This window comes from Gorilla gorilla, chromosome 10 (assembly GCF_029281585.2).
Source record: "Gorilla gorilla gorilla isolate KB3781 chromosome 10, NHGRI_mGorGor1-v2.1_pri, whole genome shotgun sequence".
Lineage (NCBI taxonomy): Eukaryota > Metazoa > Chordata > Mammalia > Primates > Hominidae > Gorilla > Gorilla gorilla.
Window position 1 is genome coordinate 35,512,641 of NC_073234.2, and position 18,219 is coordinate 35,530,859.

The window sequence follows — 18,219 nt, forward strand, 5'->3', positions numbered from 1 at the left end:
TAGCTGGGCGTGGTGGTGCACGCCTATAATCCCAGCTGCTGGGGAGGCTGAGGCAGGAGAATCTCTTGAACCTGGGAGGCAGAGGTTGCAATGAGCGGAGATCGTGTCACTGCACTCCAGCCTGGGTGACAGAGCGAGATTCCGTCTCAAAAATAAATAAATAAATAAATAAATAAAAATAAAAATAAAATAAAATAAAATAGCAAAAATAAAGGAATTTGTCCTGAAAGCCTATCTGAACCTGTCAGGAGCAGGTATTGAAGTTCTCATTAAGTACGTGGTAGCCAGATAAAGACAGCTTTACAGGAGAGTAGATTCATTTTAATTGGAATAGGTCCCTGAGGAAAAAAGAAGTGCGTCACTGAAGTTACTATCTAGACCACCGGTGGCTTTGAGTCTAGACTACTCAGTGAAGCAATCATTTTCTTATTTCATTAATTCTTCTTAAAAATAAACTTAGTCTGGATTCTCTGGAAACAAAAACTATAAAACTTGTGTATTTAACGGGAAGCGAATGTGTATGTTATGAATTCATTTGTCTGGAAGTCTGGAAAGTATTACTGAATGTGGTGAACATTTATCAATTTCAGCAACAACAAAAAAGCACACAAGATCAGCAGTGAATGAGACAAAAATCTTTTAGGGAAGAGATTAGATTTCATCACCTATTTATGATCATTAACTTGCTACAAATTGAGTTAAGTCTAGCATATAGTACATCTTCAAATATTCACTGAATGAATGCAAGATTTTTAAAAATAAGTAAAGGGCAGTGTTAATTAAGCTATATGTGTGGCATTTGATTATTATTTATTCACAGGAATCTGTTCCTTGGCTGTTACCCCATTTATTCAGTCATGACTTTTATCTGGCCATTAGTCATGGATTGATCTCATGTTTCAGAGCTTATAGCATATCTAGTATGATATATTAGAAAGACACCTTCCATTTATAATCATGTGTTTATGTCAGAAATTTATGACTGCCTTATCAAATAATAAAAAAAATAATTTTCCTTTTGTTTCAATATGTAAATCCTTTTTCCTTGCTCCAAATGGTATAGGTTATAAATCTGGTAAGACATGTATATACATAAGTAGGGGGTGTGCTTGTTTTCTAGGTTGAATTAGTTTATGTAACCATCTATATTTAGAGATTTGGGGGACCTCCTTAAGAAGGAACATTCTAAGCAATCATTTTCTTGTAAATAATTTTCCAGGAGGCAAAACAAGGTTTTGGCCTGTCCTGTACATAATAGATAAATTATGTTTTGACTAGAGGTTTTTTCTTATTCATCAACCGGTTCTACCTCCGGAGTTATGACTTTTAAATATTATCCACGCACTGAATGTTCTCAATATTCAAAATAAAATTTAATGAGATACAACGTGTAAGTTTCTGGTTTGTAAGCTGTAGAGCAGTTATTCTCATTGTTTCTGAGAGAACAGTCTTATTGCTCATGCCTTGTGTATTCCCATTTCACTCATTCTTTTGGATTTATATTCCTTTTAGTCTGTGTTCTTTTCTCCTGTCAAAGAAACCAGGCAAAATAAAAACAAGCAGTGACTAATTTCATTTTAATATAATTCTTACACCAAAAAGCATGAGAAACATTTAAATGAGGAGGGAAAAAAATCAACCTTGCTTTGACAACATAGGAAAGTGAATTTGAAAGTACATGGGGCTATGAAATCAGTAGTCATATTTTATTGTTCTCAGGTTCTCAAATCACTTTATTTCTCAGACCTAGGACTTAAAGAAAAACTTATGAAAGCAAGTGGTAAGTTGTCTTGCTCTCTAGCCTGTTGACCTCATGAAAACTGTGAATACAAAATTCAAATTGCAGAGTGTCCCAAATATTTGGATTCTATAACTATTAAGATGCCTTCCAACTTGAAATTCTGTGATTCTACAGTGGAACCACTTGAATTTGATTTGAGAAAGGAGATATCTTTACACCTTGTATATGATGTATTAAGTTGATGGTAAGTAGTTGTTGTTTGACAAGGGGACATGTTGACCATGAGTGTGTCTGGAGCTATATGTGAAAAAACGAGTTTGTGCTGGGATTCCAAGTATATCTGTTTTGGAATCAGTAAGTAGTGTGACTGTAGTTATATTAATTTACATTGATTGTAGATTTATACCACAGACTGTCCTCCTAAAACATAGCCTGAGGAGGAAAAACACTTAGCTAAAATTAATAGCTTGGGAAATTGTCTGTGGTTTTTGGCACTTAAGGGGTAAAAAAGGCAAGGTGGAAAAGAAATCTCCTCTCATTCCTCCACCTCCATCACTTCTCACATCCAAACAATGACAAAGTCATGCTAATGCTTCCTAAACATTCCACAAATCTGGCTTTCCTTTTTATTCGTCATCTCTACAATTACTGTTCCAGTTCAGTCTCTTATCCACCTCTCCCCTGGACTCTGCACTGTCTATATAAGTTCTCATTTCCTTTTCTTTGCTTACGTTACTTTCTTTGCCTAGAATATTTCCTTCTTTCTAATTACCTCATCCTGTGTCTGATTAATTCCTTTAATCTTTTAAGTCTCGATTCAGGACATTCCTCTGAGACTTAGTGTCAGTTCTTTTGCAAAAGACTCTCTATGTCCTTTAGGAAGTTTGGGGGCCCCTTTTCCGTTCAATATTATGGGTATAGCATGCTCACTGCACTCACTACATTGCATTCAACCCTTCCGGAGAAGAGGGGATCTATCTTAGTTATCTCTGTGTTCTCTGAACTTAACAAAGTACTTGCTCCATAATAGTTGCTCCATAAAATATTTCTAGAGGGCCTGAAGCTTGCTCTGAATTTCCACTCTATAGTATCACTAGAGTCCACTGTTCTTCCACAAATATTTCTTATCTAAGTTGCATTATCATTCATCTCTACACTGTTATCTAGCCATATCATCTCTGTACTTTCATTACCTTTTCATAATTTTCAAGGAAAATTCAGGGTGAATTTACAACTCTGGTTTACCCCTTATAATACCCATGGATCTGGCCTTTGCCTATTTCCCTTTCCAGCCTCCTCATTCTTCACTCTTCCACATGCAACTCTGACACAAATAAATAGAACTACTTGTGCTTTCTCATAAGAAACATGTGTTTCAAGCTTTTATGACTGCACATACAATTTCTCTTTTGCCTAAAACCCCTTCTTTCCAATGCCTCCTTCCTTCATCTAAATCCTGTCCCTTTCTTGAATTATCAACTCTCTTGGGAAAGACTTCCCAGAGCCACTTTCACTCACATCACCTCCCCAAGTCTTAGCTACTGCTCTCTTGTGTATTCTTATTGCACCCTGTGCTTTTTCTGTGAAATGCCTATTACACTCCTATTACTTCACCAACCTTGTCAGTTTCTGTTTCTATTTCTTCTATGTAAGCATAAGCTCCTCAAGAGAAGAGACTGTGTCTGCTTGGATCTGTGTTTTTGGCACTCAGTACAGTATTTACCATATACTATAAGCTCAGTTGTAAAGGAGAGAATAAGAACAGAGAAAAAGAGAAGGAGAAGAAGAGAGAGGAAATGGCAATAGGCATGTACTAATTTCCAGATATTTGAAATCATTCTAAATAGTGAATTTTTTTTAAATAAACAAGGATCTCAGTAGCTGACTGAATAGTGTTCTCTCTGTTTCTGTAATATTTTATAAAATAAAAATTAGTTTTATAATCAAAATATGTTTGATCGTCACAAATGAGTAAAAAAATTTTGGTATTTCTATCGTTAAAGCTCCTAGAAGTTCATGAAGCTAGGAAGTAAGAAAACCAGAATGTCAATCCATCTGATTTACACAAATTGGGATTATCTGATAGCACAAATAGGACTGGCTATGTAATTTGTGGGGCCCAGTGAAAAATGAAAATGTGAGTGCTTTGTTCAAAATTATTAAGAATTTTAAGACAGCAACAGCAAAGCATTAACAAGCTTAGAAACCTCCTAAGTGCAGGGCTCTGTGCAATGGCAGAAGTCATACACTAGTGCAGTGGCTTTGACATGCCTTTCCATAGTTCTAAGGTGCTCTGCTGTTGAGTGCTAAGAATGTCGCTGGCAGCACATTTGCCAAAAGCAAACATTTTCTTGTTGGATTAGGCAACATCTGCCTTGTTGGACTAAAGAGCGAACGTATTAACAGTTAAGGACCAAGCACAATGTGGGATAAATGTTTTGATTATCTCATGAATCCTCACAATAACCTTGCACATTCACTATCCCTTCTGTCTAAGCCACCTTTCTTTCAAAATCTTCTTCACCCGGGTGAGTCCTATACCTCTCTTAAAGCATCAACTACTCTGGGAAAGACTTCTTCAAGCCCATTCTTCTGCCTGGTCTAAATCATTGCCCTCCTATATATTGCACCCTCTTCTGCTCTAGTGGGTCACTCATGTTGATTTTACTCTGTTTATGTAAGAGTAAATTGAGGCTAGGAGAGTAACATAGCTAGGAAATAAATATTGTTGGCTTCTAGCTCCTTTCACGACTAACTCAGCCTTCTTTTATGCAACTCTAACCTGCTGGAGGTCACTTGTCCACTTAGTGTTCAGCATTAGGCATCCTTGCCATCTTACCTTTTATGCCCCTAGAAGAAACACACTGAAGGCTGATGGAATGATAGCTATTTTCTAGGTAGAAAGTGACACACCATCACACATATGTATCTGACCTGGGCTTTGTGATCTGGTGAAGGTATATGACCCAGTGCATCCGAGCGTAAGTAGGCATCATTATCTCTCCAGAGTTGGGAGCAAAAAGATGAGCTTAGAACACTCATCTATCTCATTTATCTAAGAGTAATACTTACCAAGCTTTCACATGAATCTGAAAAGGAAGGCCAATATTCCACACTTTCTGGGAAGCTAGAAGACAATATTTGCATTACTTACAAGACTTGATTTGCTGAAACGCTAAGTGCTCTTTTTTTCTTTACTTTTTTAAAGTGACAAATAATAATTGTACATATTTGTGGGGTTCATAAGGATGCTTTCATACGTTAATGTCATATTGCAACTGTTTCAATGGCAAAATAGGCATTTTACTATGATATAATTTTTAAAAAGCTTGACTACAATTTAAATGTAAAAAATACATATTAAGATGTAATGTATGGGTCTCTACCTTTAAAAATTAGGATTAATATAGAGAGGATCGGGGTAGAGATTAGTACTCGGCATGTAACAGAAGATATGTGAAAGGCAAAACAGCTTCTTGAAATGTGTTAACTAGGGAGCCATCATCACGTGAACATTTTTCATAGTTTAATTAGCTTAATTAATTGAAAATGAGGTAATTGATTTTTAGAAGGTGTTTAAAAAGTATGATTAAGGATGGAAATTTTATAAAATGAATTCATAAATCTTTGATAATCCTTAAACAGAATAAGGAAGTGTTGGTTTCAGTGAACTTTCCATTAATCCTGTAAGCCCACATGAGGTTAAAACAATGAGACCGTTGTTTGTAACCAGATGTTAATTATCCATAAACGGTAGTGTGGTTCACAGTAATACAGAATCTAATGTGGAATTAATTGAAAAAATAAAAAAAAATCAATTATCTGAGTATATTGGGAGGAAACCTCAATGAAACGAAGGAGATTCTACATGGGTAGTCCAAGGAATCTCACTAGTTGTTAAATAGCCTGTCTCTAGAGGTTTTTCAGCACTTGTCTCCATTGTGACTAGAGGAGGAGCATTTACATCTTAACTATAAAGATATGTGTGCAGCTGAGACTGACACATCTAATAAAGGACTGCTTCGCTGCATCTGCCAAGGTCTCTTGGCAAGGGCTTTGGATCCAAATACTAAGATTTCCTAATATTTCCTGAATGGGTACTCTTTCAGAAGCATAGCAATATTATCGCCTATCCTTCCAATTCAACCACTTAGCTTCTCCTTCAGTATTAGTGTAATGGGGGTCATACATTGAAAAATTTAACTATGCGTTCTTCTTTAGCTTTCCAAGCAAATAACATTTATTATAGTTGTCCCAAGAATTTATGAAACCTGGAGAAGATTAAAGTATGTTATTGCAAATGGAATGATGTAATAGCTTCTGACATGGAAAATAAGATTTTTCAAATTTCTTGTTTCATTTCAGTGTACCCAGAACACTGGTGGATGAAGACAAAGGAAAGATGTTACTAATCCAGCCAAAAATGTGTGTCCTTATTTTTCCTTCCTTGGGCTCCTGCTCAAAGACCTAAAAAAGAGTAAATAAATGAGAGTAAATGAGGCCAGAATTGGATTTTTATGCCCACTTCTTACTTGAAGCTCTGAGCTTTGCAAGCTACTCCTTACATGATCTTATGAGATAAATGTTATTCTTATTTTTACAACTGAGGCAAGTGGAGATGAGTAATTTATTCAAGATTACACAGATGGCACAGAACCTGGATTTGAACCCAGGACAGTTTGATTAACCACTCTTAATCACAATACCATAGTGCTTCTCTGTGCTGCAGTGGGGAACACAGAGTTGCTAACATTTTTAAAACTTAATTAAAATTATAAAAAAAGAAAGTCCATAAATTTTCACACTTTTATATTTATGAAATAAGTGAATTTCTGATCATATTTTTTTTTAGCTGGTGTGATACCAGGGTATAGCATTTGCTATTCTGGTTTAGTAATGTATTAAAATCTATTAAAATTGTGTGTAGTAGAATCAAAAATTTTAAAATGTTACTTGGACTTCTGTGTATCATGCTAAAAAACAATTTGAAACATACTTTTGCTCTGTTGCATCTAAGCTAAAAGTATTTTTTTCTTATGTGACTCTCTTGAATAGTTTTGTAATTATTGATGATTGTTAATGATGATAACATTTCTGGTCTTGATTTATCAAGTACCATAAACATTCACAATAGATTTGTAATTTCCTCAGAGTTTCAGAAATTAAATTAATTGCCACTATAAAAATGATTTTTGAAGCTCTTCTAGGTAGGGTACTTTGTTTATATTCTAGCTATTTCCTGAGGAATGGTGTAAATATTTCATAAATGTTGTGGGAACCAGACTTTTTACGCCCAGTCTCACTATCCAACACATAAATTATCTCTTTCATCTAGGTATTATTTTTGACTTTTAGGTACTTAGCTCTTTATTGACATGTTTTAAAGTGTGTTATTTCACAGTAGTTTATTTGAATGAAATAGATATTTCTGACATCAACTTTTAAAACTTGATGGTTTCTCTTGGATTTTTTTTTTTTTGTAGACTTGCTGTCTCTAGTTCAAGGCTTGCTTTTGCTTGTAAACCTATAATGTTACAATTAAATGATGTAGCAGTTCAAGTAATGTTAACTACCCTGGATTAAAATGCTCTCAGGCAATTAAACGGCAGTTGTAAATCATTGGAATTTGGAAAAATAATCAGTGTCGTATGATAGTTGCATGACACATGATGTATCTGATTTTTAATATATGCCATCTTGATTAGAAAATGAAGATGAGCCTTCTATAAAATGTCATACATAAGATAGAATTAAGTAGAGGAAGGAAAAAAAGAACAGAGAATATGTGAATTTTTATTTTCCAGAATAGTTAGGGGAGGCAAACTTTAACTCAGAAAAGTGATAAAACTGCAACAATTCCATTAAATCAGTTATACTCACTGTGAAACACAAGTCACAGTTTTCGTTTTACTGCGGTTAAATGAAATAAACATTGTATTTGATAAAAGCAAGTAAAAGTCATACACAACTTGAAATGACTCAATTAAATACTCCAGCATTGCCTTCCCCGTGCTTAGCTGGTATTGGTGGGGCTTCCACTTCCCTTTTTAGCTGTGTCTCTCTCCATATAGATGTTTTTATTATCACCAGTTATTTGCTATTTTGTTCAAGATTGATTTGGTTTATTTCTATATATCTGTGATTATATACAAATAAGGTCATAACAAACACTAGTGTTTTTATTTTTCAGGAAAATCTCCAAGAGTTGGTGAATCATGCTATTGCCAATAATAGGCATGTGACATAACTGAACATTTCATCATCTTCAGTAAATAATCAAGATGGTAAGAATTATACAGGATGTAGCATAGATTGTTAAATTTGTGAAAGTAAGTTGTAGGCTATGTTAGTTAGAATTAGGTTTGCCTGCTACTGACAGAAAACTCCAAATAACAATGTCTTAAACAATATGGATGTCTTCTTCTTCAAATAGAATCTAATGTCACCTTTGCAGAGATGACATGCTAGGTCTGTGATCACCAGGGATCCAAATGCCTTCGATCTTGGTGCTGGCCCACAATCACCAAGTGGCTTCCACCTCACAGTCTGCTGTGGTTGATTAAACTCCAGCATCTTATTGATGTTCTAGCTGGCAGAAACGAAAAAAGAACCCAACAAGGGCAAGGTTGAATTACAAAGAAAGGAGAAAATATCCATTGGAGGACTACTATCAACCTCTGCCACAATTTCTATATTTTCTCAACATATGAAATTTTAAAGTATACTACTAAATTTTAAAAATTATTCGTATTTATATTTTCAATGGTAAAACTATCGAGCATTCTGTTATTTGTGCCAGTTGTTTTACCAAAAATTTTAGATATAAGAAGAGACATAACACAAGGTGTTTCTAATTGGAAAGTAAGTCCTGGAAAAATTTAGGAAACAACAGAGATGTGAAACGTGCTTTATGTTATTGTGATTTTGAAATCTATTTTTTGGAAAAACTATGCTTATAAATAATTGAAACTTTAAGAGAGGTTGAAGACAGTGAAGCACAATTAAATTTTGTGGTTAGAAGGTTGCATTTCTAAAAAAAAATGTTTACTATTGAGAGGGCATGACAGTGCTATGAGGGCAGGAATTTTCGTTCATTTTCTTCACTTATATTTTTTGCAACCAGAGTAGTGTGTCAAACACAGTAGGGGCTAGATAAATGTTGAATTAATGATTGATCAATTGGTGGATTAAATTAGAGTAAAAGATGAAGAAACATTTCTTTTTATTTATTTATTTATTTTTATTATACTTTAAGTTTTAGGGTACGTGTGCGCAACATGCAGGTTAGTTACATATGTATACATGTGCCATGTTGGGTGAAGAAACATTTCAACACATGAATTACAAGTAGATTTTTACAAAAGAGCACACATTTAATACTAAATTTGAAAATTCACCAAACATAGTAATAACATCAGTTTTTCCTTAGCTTATTCGATAATACGAGAAAACTGTGTAGGGAAAGAACAACTTGAGTACATATAAAACCCACTGAAGATGTCAAAATGTATCCAAATTTAAAAGAGGCTCTTAAATTTTATCAAGCTAGGAGAAGTCTGGGACTAAGCAAGAATTTATTTGTAGCAAGTCACAAAATAAAAATAAATTATGTGGCCTAGACTGCAACAGTCATAAAATTGTGGGAATTTTAATGAAGTTCTTTCTGAATTTAAAGAAAACCACAGAGGTTTCCTTACCATTATGCATGCCTTTTGCATTTATGAGTGATAATGTTTCATGAGTAAGTAAAAAAGTTGTAAAAATCCTAAATACTGTATGTCTTTATATGCTATCACTCAGAAATATGCAAAAAGATAAATACTTCCTCACAATATGTAAGCAGAACAAAGGCATTAGAAGTAAGCTATGCAAGTTGTAAAACATGGGTTGACATGTACTTAGTCTTATTTTATTGGTATAATTGAGACACATCTGGAGATTACTGAGTCTTGAAATATGCAGATGACTGATGAATTAAGTGTTTGGCTGACAGATTTCCAATTTGAAATTATAATTTCTTTAAAATGCTTATTTAAAAAAAGTCTTCTGTTGTGATTAGAATTCTTTTTCAAGGATAGAAATGTAAATATATTATGGATCCTTTTCCTTGGCCTTCAACAGAGAGCCATGATTTCATTTTTTTGTCAAAGAGAGACAATAAATATTTTAAATATATTTGGGAAAGAGAGAAACTATATGTCACAAACCAATCTCTATCTAAATCTTTCAAAGTACACATGCCCTGTCTTTAAAACAGGCAATTCATAATGAATTTTTCTTACTTCAAGGAATGAACTCATATCAAGTAACATGAAGATGTTCATTGAGAGCAGGGTTCAGTCTGTTTATTCACTGTATTCTCTGAACCTGGAACAGGTTCCTGGCACATAACAGATACTTAATACATATTTGGTATACAGGTGATTGAGTGAATAAATTAATAAATGAATGAACAGCTAATCATATGCATATGTAATCCTAGAATTCCGATTTTACTAAAATTCTGCAAATTATGACTTCATCTATTATGTCAACATAATTAAGTTTTTCATTTTATGTATTTAAGGTGGCATTCATCATAACACTCAGAGCTGGCATTTAATGTTTTGAGTTGGCCAGTCATTACAGCAAGAACAAATGATTCACTTCCATTCTACTTTATCCTTAAGAGTACTTTAAGAATACTATAGAGAAAAATAAAATTAGTGCCTGCCATTAATGGATATTGGGAAATAATTGGTAACCAAACTGATGAACTCAGAAGGGCTCAGTGGCTCTGGGGTGAGACTTGCCACATGGTGGATGCTTCATCAATCATACCTCTAATAACTTATTGTTGCAATTTCATATATTCCCATAATTCACATTTCTGATTTTAGCCGGTCACTTCTAATATATATTGCTTTGGTTATAAGTTGATGCTATAATAACACTGTTGCTGAGAATGACATTAGAATGACATTAGCATGATTTTATTAAAACCTTCCAGTATTAATAATAATCTATTTGAAAGATATTAGCCAGAAATTTCTCATAAAGCTTTTGTTTTGTTTAAAGTCCTTGCTTAGAGTAACCACTATTACCAGTTCCAAGCAATCACCACTATCTCATAGACAAACCTGAATTTTAAGTATTACGGTTCAGCCCACTAGGCATCTTGGGGATGAGAATATAATCATTTTAAATTGGTTGGAGAATTAAAGTTACAGAATAAGACTGATGGCCAGTTTCTAGAAAGTAGCATTCCAGGATACCTAAAGGAAACCTAATGAAATTGTGGTGCAGCCCTCTGCTGAAATTATTCTCCTGTCATTATCAATGGATGCTGTGCCAATTTCCCTCACTTCTAGTCATTTATAAAGTCTCTGTAAATTTTATAGTATTGCACTTCCAGTCTTCACTCAAGATTTGTGTTCTTCTTGTCCCTTTCTCTCTGGCAGCTTTTACTTTTACCCTTCACTTTTGGCACTTCTGTTTTTTAGTAGTCAGTATTTTTTGGTACTCAGTTTCTGACTCCCTTTACATATGTTTTGGGTTTGGGGTGTTCCTTTCTTCTTCCGAACTCCTTCTCCTCCTAGGATAGTGTGGGTCTCACCCTGAAAAGGAGAGGCTATGTATCCTTCCCATCTCATAACATTTTTCAAATATACATCTTCTCAAGTCACACTCCTACACACAATCCTTTCTACCTCCTCAGGATGAAGTTGAAATTCCTTAATATTTTCTTTCTTTCTTCCTTTCCTTTCCTTTCTCCTTTCCTTTCTTTTCTTTCTCTTTTCCTTTCTCCTTTCCTTTCCTTTCCTTTCTTTCTTTCCTTCTTTCTTTCACTCTCTCTCTCTTTCTTTCTTTTTGAGATGGAGTGTCACTCTGTTGCCTGTTGCCAGGCTGGAGTGCAGTGTTGTGATCTTGACTCACTGCAATCTCTGCCTCCCGGGTTCAAGCAGTTCTCCTGCCTCAGCCTTCCGAGTAGCTGGGACTACAGGTGCACACCACCACGCACAGCTAATTTTTGTATTTTTAGTAGAGATGGGGTTTCACCATGTGGGCCAGGATGGTCTCTATCTCTTGACCTCGTGATCCGCCAGCCTTGGCCACCCAAAGTGCTGGGATTACAGGTGTGAGCCACAGCGCCCGGCCTAATATTTTCTATAAAGCTTTTATGATAGGTTAAAGCTTACCTCTCTCAGACTACATCTCATCATTAATATCTAACAATGTTGAAATATCTTTAGTTCTCCAAACATACTCACTTTTCTCTCTTTTCACATTCTCCTTGTGCTGAGAATGCTCTCCTTCCTGATGGATAATGCTATTTACCCTCAGGACTTAGTTTATGTAACTTGTCCCTCAGCAAACCATCACTGCTGCGTTATGGCTGGTAGGGGGTCCAGCTACCTTCTCTCTGTTGCCTGTACTTATTACTATCAGGGAGCTTATCACTTATATTTTAACCATCTAGTTACATAAAGGAAGTAAATAAATAATAAATCCTTGCTGAATTTAAATTTCTGGAGCACAAGACCTGTGAATCTTGCCTATTTTATGTATAGAAAAATGCTGAGCACAAATTAAGCAGCCAATAATTTTTTTCATAAATAAATGAAAAGGTAGGTATTTTGATTTATCTAGAATTGTATTCCCAAAACTCTAATATTTTCTTTCTGATTTCCTTAGATTTCTATGGATTGTTTTCCAAATTCTTGGTTTTAAATTTATGAAATAAAAGACAAATAATTCATTTTAAATGATTTTAAATCATAATTAAAAACAAAATTGCCTTGACCATCTCCTGAAAATGTTGGAATAGAGGTCACTCATCATCATTAGTTTCTGAATAGTTTATAATTGTAGATTGATATTTTTGTTCCAATATTTAAGAAATGTTTCAAATTGTCAACTGACTTGGGTCTTTCTTCAGTATTTCACCTGTAAATATCTAGTTTTACTAGAGAAAGAATATAGGTAGCACATTTTTGACACTTTGGAATTTATCTAGTTTTTTTTGCAGATTAATATTATATAATAAATAAAACATTATATCATACATAAAATATAATATGTGTAACATACTATATGTTTTATATATATTATTTTATATATAATACATAGTTTATAAACTATATATAAAACTATATTATTTATATATATAGACTTTATTATTATATATATAGTTTTTTAAGGACTATGTGCTCTGGTTAACTCTGTTTAAATGCTTACAAAATTTGATATATATAAAATTCTGAATTTCATTATTCTAATTTTTAATATATATTCTGTATAATTGTTTAAAGGACAGAAAATATGTATAAAATTGAATAATTCTATGTCAAATTGTTGCTAAATACCAAGAATTTTGCTTTATGAATTTTGATATATTTTATGAGTTTTACCTCATATTATCTTAATGACCCTTTTTTTACTCATGTTAAAAAAAGCTACTTTCAATTCTACTTTCTTCAAATAATATGGCTATTATTACATTTTTCTTTATTTTACCTAATACATTGTGGCCAATTGCTTTGTGTTTACCTTTTCATGCTATTTAGTTTTAATTATATCTCTTTAAGTTGAGATTACTTGAGTTGGACTGCTATGACATGTCTGCTTCAACTCCCCTCCAGCTGAGTAAGAGGGGATTCAGGGTAAGAGGTTGCTTTGTGAGTCTGGGGTCATGGAGCAGAAATTGCTGCTAGAAAAGCCTAAAGGCACAGGCTGCCCTGACCAGCCCAGCAGTTGTCCAGAGAGGAGGCGGGTTGCCTTAGGAACAGCCTGTGTTGCCAAAGGTCTTCGGAAGGAAGGCTCCTGAAGGCCAAATGGAAGAGAGAAGCACACCTGAAGTCACCTTGGAGTGGTGATTGTCTCCTTGGAGAGTGTAATGGACCTCAAAAAATCAGAGTGAAGTCGTAAATGGCCAGGCAGAAGAGACCTCAGCTGTATTTAAAGAGCAACAGTGGGAGAGGAGATTCCATTGCCAGTGACAGGGTTCCATAGGAAGTAAAAAATGCTCCAAGAATCAGGAGAAACCAAATCCAGACCATATTGGTGCATGTCAAGTGAGAACTTTCTTGGACCTTACTGCTTTTTAATATGCCTCCCACAGATCTAGATGATCTGAAACCAGTTGTTGAGAGAGGGAGGTGGGGTGAACGTTTTAGGCAGTGAAAAAAACACCTAAAACTTAAAAAAAAAAAACAAAACCCAAAAACGTTGCCCTTTCCACTCTGCAGTCTAGCAACCTATTCCTTAGCCTGAGCCAGGAGAGGATAAACTTTAAATGAAGTTTGGAGCTTTAACTATTACTTCAGAATATTTTGAATACCGAAATCAAGCTTTTTGTAACTAAAAGTGACTAGAGGACTTTATATCTTCTGAGTGATCAGAAGAGACATGGCATCTACCTAGGTTTTGTTAAAATGATCCAAAGAGCCTCAGAAAACAGATTTGCATGGGCACCGAGGGAAAAGAATAGTTTTCTGCTCTATCTTTTGGGGAATAATTACAGCTATTGGTGACATTATGAGTTTTCCCTCTGTGTATTTTCTGAATCGCTGGCTTTCAAACTTTAGTACATATCACAACACCAGAACTCAGAAAGAACAGAGAGGGGCAGGCTTATTGAAGAGGATAGACCTGAGGCTCTGAGGGTTAGACCAGGTTCCCAGGTGATTCTGATTTCGGCTAAAATTTGAGGACCACTGTCTTGGCTAGCTTAGTGGTAAAGTGGATGAAGCTGTGTCATGAAATGCTTGCCAAATGCAGATTAAATTCGAATACTCTATGGCAGAGGTCTTTAATTCTGTTCACTTGCATGTTTCTCATATTGTTGATTCTTCCTGTTTACGTTTCAACAATCGTATTCCTGTTTCTCATTTCTTTACATCTTGAAAAACTACTGCCCTTCTTACCATTCCAAATTCATTCTACTTTATTTTATATCTAGTTACTGCAATTAGGACACCTCATATTTCATTATAATCCCGTGTGTCATCAGGCAGTACAGTGAAAGCCACAGAAAAGATTACTAGCCTTGATACTGTGATGTCTTATTATTATTATTTTTTAATTTCGAGATGAGATCTCACTATGTTGCCCAGGCTGGACCCAAAGTCTTGGGTTCAAGTGATCCTCCAGCCTCACCTTCCTGAGTAGCCAGGACTACAGGCATTTCTTTTTTTATATATTAAAAAAACCCACTTTATTGAGGTAAAATTGACATACAAAAAGCTATAGATATTTAATGTATACAACATCATAAATTTGGATATAAGTAGACATTGCAATCTGCCATAAAGATATCTATTAACTCCAAAATTCCCTCATACCCTCTTCACTTATTATTGTTACTACTACCATCATTGTGATGAGAACACTTAAGAACTACTTTATAGTTTTAGTAAAATTTTAAGTATGTAAGACAGTATTGTTAACTATAGGTGCTTTACAGTAGATCTCTTACAGAGGTTCTCTGTATTTCCTGAATTTGACTGTTGGCCTCTCTAGTGAGGTTGAGGAAATGCTCATGACAATATCCCGTAATATGTTTTCCAAGTTTTTCACTTTTTCCCTGTCCCTTTCAGGGATGCCAATAATTTGTATATTTGGCCTCCTTACACAATTCCATATTTCTCAGAGGTTTTGCTCATTGCTTTTTATTCTTTCTTATTTTTGTCTTATTTCAGAGAGCCAGTCTTCGAGTTCTGACATTTTTTGGTCTATTCTGCATTAATACTTGTGATTTCATTGTAAAATTTTTGTACTGTATTTTTCAGCTCTATTAGATCAGTTAGGTCCATTTTTTATACTGGCTATTTGTTTGTCAGCTCCTATTTTGTCTTATTTTGATTGTTAGTTTCCTTGGATTGGGTTTTGCTATTTTCCTGAATCTCAATAATCTTTATTCCTATCCATAGTCTGAATTCTATTTCTGTCATTTCAGCCAACTCAGGCTGGTTAAGAACCCTTTTTGGAGAATTACCGTACTTGTTTGGAGGACACAAGACACTCTGGCCATTTGAGTTGCCAGAATTCCTGTGTTGTTTTTTTCTCATCTCTGCATGTTGGTATTCCTTTAACTGCCGGGCTGTTTCTAATTGAGGTAATCAGGCAGGGGCAAGGCAGTTTTACTGGAGTCCCAGGTCAGGCAGCCCTGCCTAGTGAGGAGAAGTGTGGACTAGGACCTGCACAGAGAACAGTCTGGCCACTTTTCTGTGAGGTGGGTGCTCTGTGCTGGGGATCCAGACCAGCCCCTGGGCTTCATGGACTCCCCAGAGCCTGGAGGCAGCAAGGGTGTGGGCTGCAAGACAGCAAAGATAGCAACCTGCCCCTCTCACTGGGAGCTCTGTCCCAGGGAGTTGTAGAGCTCCTACTGGCTCAATAGTCCCAGCAGGGGGTGGCTGGAGATCCAATCCTGGAAGACCCGCCCAGTAAGAAGATACAAAATTTGGGACCCACATAACAACCAGCCTGGCCGCTTTTCCCTAGGGCTGCTGCAGTATGCTGAGGGTTCACTTCAGTCCCTAGTGACCTTGGGTGTTCCTGTGCTTGAAGGTGTCAATAGTAAAGCCTGCAAAACAGCAAAGATGGCAGCCTGCTCTTTTCTCTGGGACCTCCATCCCAGGGAGGTACGAACCTATTTGCTTGCCTGAACACATCTATGGGGGTGGTTGTCGTCCTCGGTTTGGAGATTCTGCCCAGTAAAGAGAAACAGGATAAAGGACTTGAACGAAAAATCAGTCTGGCTGCTTCTCTGTAGAACTGCTGCACTGTGCTGGGGAGCGCTTCATTCCCTGGTTTCCTCGGACTCCCTAGAGCCTGAAGGCAACAATGGCTAAGGCTGTTAGACAGCAAAGATGGCGGTCCATCCCCCCAACTGGGGCCTCCGTCACAGAGAGACTCAGAACCACTGCCAGCTGGAAAACACCAAGAAGGGCTGGTGACCCGTCAGGAGGTCCCACTGAGTGGGGGTCATGGACCTGCATAAAAAACAGTCTGGCCACTTTTTCATAGGGCACCTACACTGAAGGCAACGATGGCTAAAACTGAGAAACAGCTAAGATGGCAGCCACCCCTTCCTCTGGGAGCTCCTTCAGAGAGGTGCAATGCTGCTACCAGTGGCTTACTGGAGTTACAAGTCAGCGGGTCCTGTGACGTGTCACGGAAGTGGGGCCTGCAGATCATCACTGCTCAGCCTTCTGGAATCAGCTGCTTTCCAAGGGGTATGTATGAGGGCCAACCTCCCACTTTGCCAGAGTTGCAGCCACTTTTGCTGGGAAGCCTGGCTATCCAAAGCTCCCACGAATTCATGTGTGCCTGAGTGGCTGCTGTAAAGACTCCTTGTAGCTCTGTGCATCAGATTGCAAGCCCTTGTGGAGTGGTTTCCTGAGGGGATCTCCTGACACGGGGGTGCAAAGATCCATGGGAGAAGCATGGGTGTCCGGGGTTGCTCACTCACTCACCACTTCCCTGGGCTGGGGAGCCTCCTCTGGCTTGATGATTGTACTGCCTTGCGTTTCTCCATTCTTCATCACTTGAATTGTTGTCTTGATGAATCCCAATGCATCCACCTGGATGTTTCAGTTGAAGGCACTGTGTTCACTTGCTCCTTCTATTTCTCTCCATGAGAGCAGCACACACTAGCTGCTTGTAATTGGCCACCTTCCCCAGTTTTTACATTTTCAATCCTTATTCAATTCAGAGTTTTTTTAAATTATGACATGATGTGCAAGTCAAATTTATCTTTTCTCATAACTGATAACTTTTTTTTAACTCCATTTATTAAAGAGTCCCTTCTTTTCTCATCTCTGCATATACCAAATTTCCATACTTGAATATTTCTGTTTCTGGGCTTCTGTACTCTATTCCATTGGTCAACTTGACAATCACTAGGCCACCCACTCTGTTAATTATCATAGTTTCATCCCAAGCCCCAATTGTTAAAATTTTTAAAATAATTTTTTAGATTAAAGAGATACTTCATAATATGATCCATAGATTAAGTATATTTTGAATGTGGTATTATCCATCTTAATTATTTTCCTTTCAAAATACATGTTTCAAAAGTAGTGAAATTAATTCTGAAATCAAATATTTATTGAATATTCTAAAATGGAAGAAATTAAAATATTTTCTTAGTATTGGTACCTTTGGGATTTTATTTATAGAGTGATTGATTTTTAAATTAAAAAACCCACAAGTTTTAAATTCTAAGTTAATATCCTCTAAGGCTACTGCTCGCTGCCTACTTCTCCAACTGTAAAATGGTCTGATGCAGTATGTACCTCAAAGTGAGTTTTTGGTAATAAAAAATGACAGATTTAATATCTTTCAATTAAATGGTATTCACTTATTTAGCATTTACATATGCTTGAGATTTTAATGTATTTTAGATATTCAAGTTTTAGCACATTAAAAAATTTAGTTTTTTTTAGGATTACATTCAATGTAGTTTCTGATAAATTCATTTGCCTGGAGAGTATCCT

General features: G+C 35.9%; 1 long non-coding RNA gene across 1 annotated transcript; it reads right to left on the reverse strand.

Moving 5' to 3' along the window:
• Positions 1-1,351: 1,351 nt before the first annotated feature.
• Positions 1,352-16,679, reverse strand: LOC109029117 (uncharacterized). The gene is made up of 5 exons (XR_002008136.3): positions 16,371-16,679; positions 8,188-8,330; positions 6,112-6,208; positions 4,814-4,868; positions 1,352-1,528 (listed from the first exon to the last, which is right to left on the reverse strand). It is a non-coding gene; the product is annotated as an uncharacterized lncRNA (long non-coding RNA).
• Between the last annotated feature and the right edge of the window lie 1,540 nt (positions 16,680-18,219).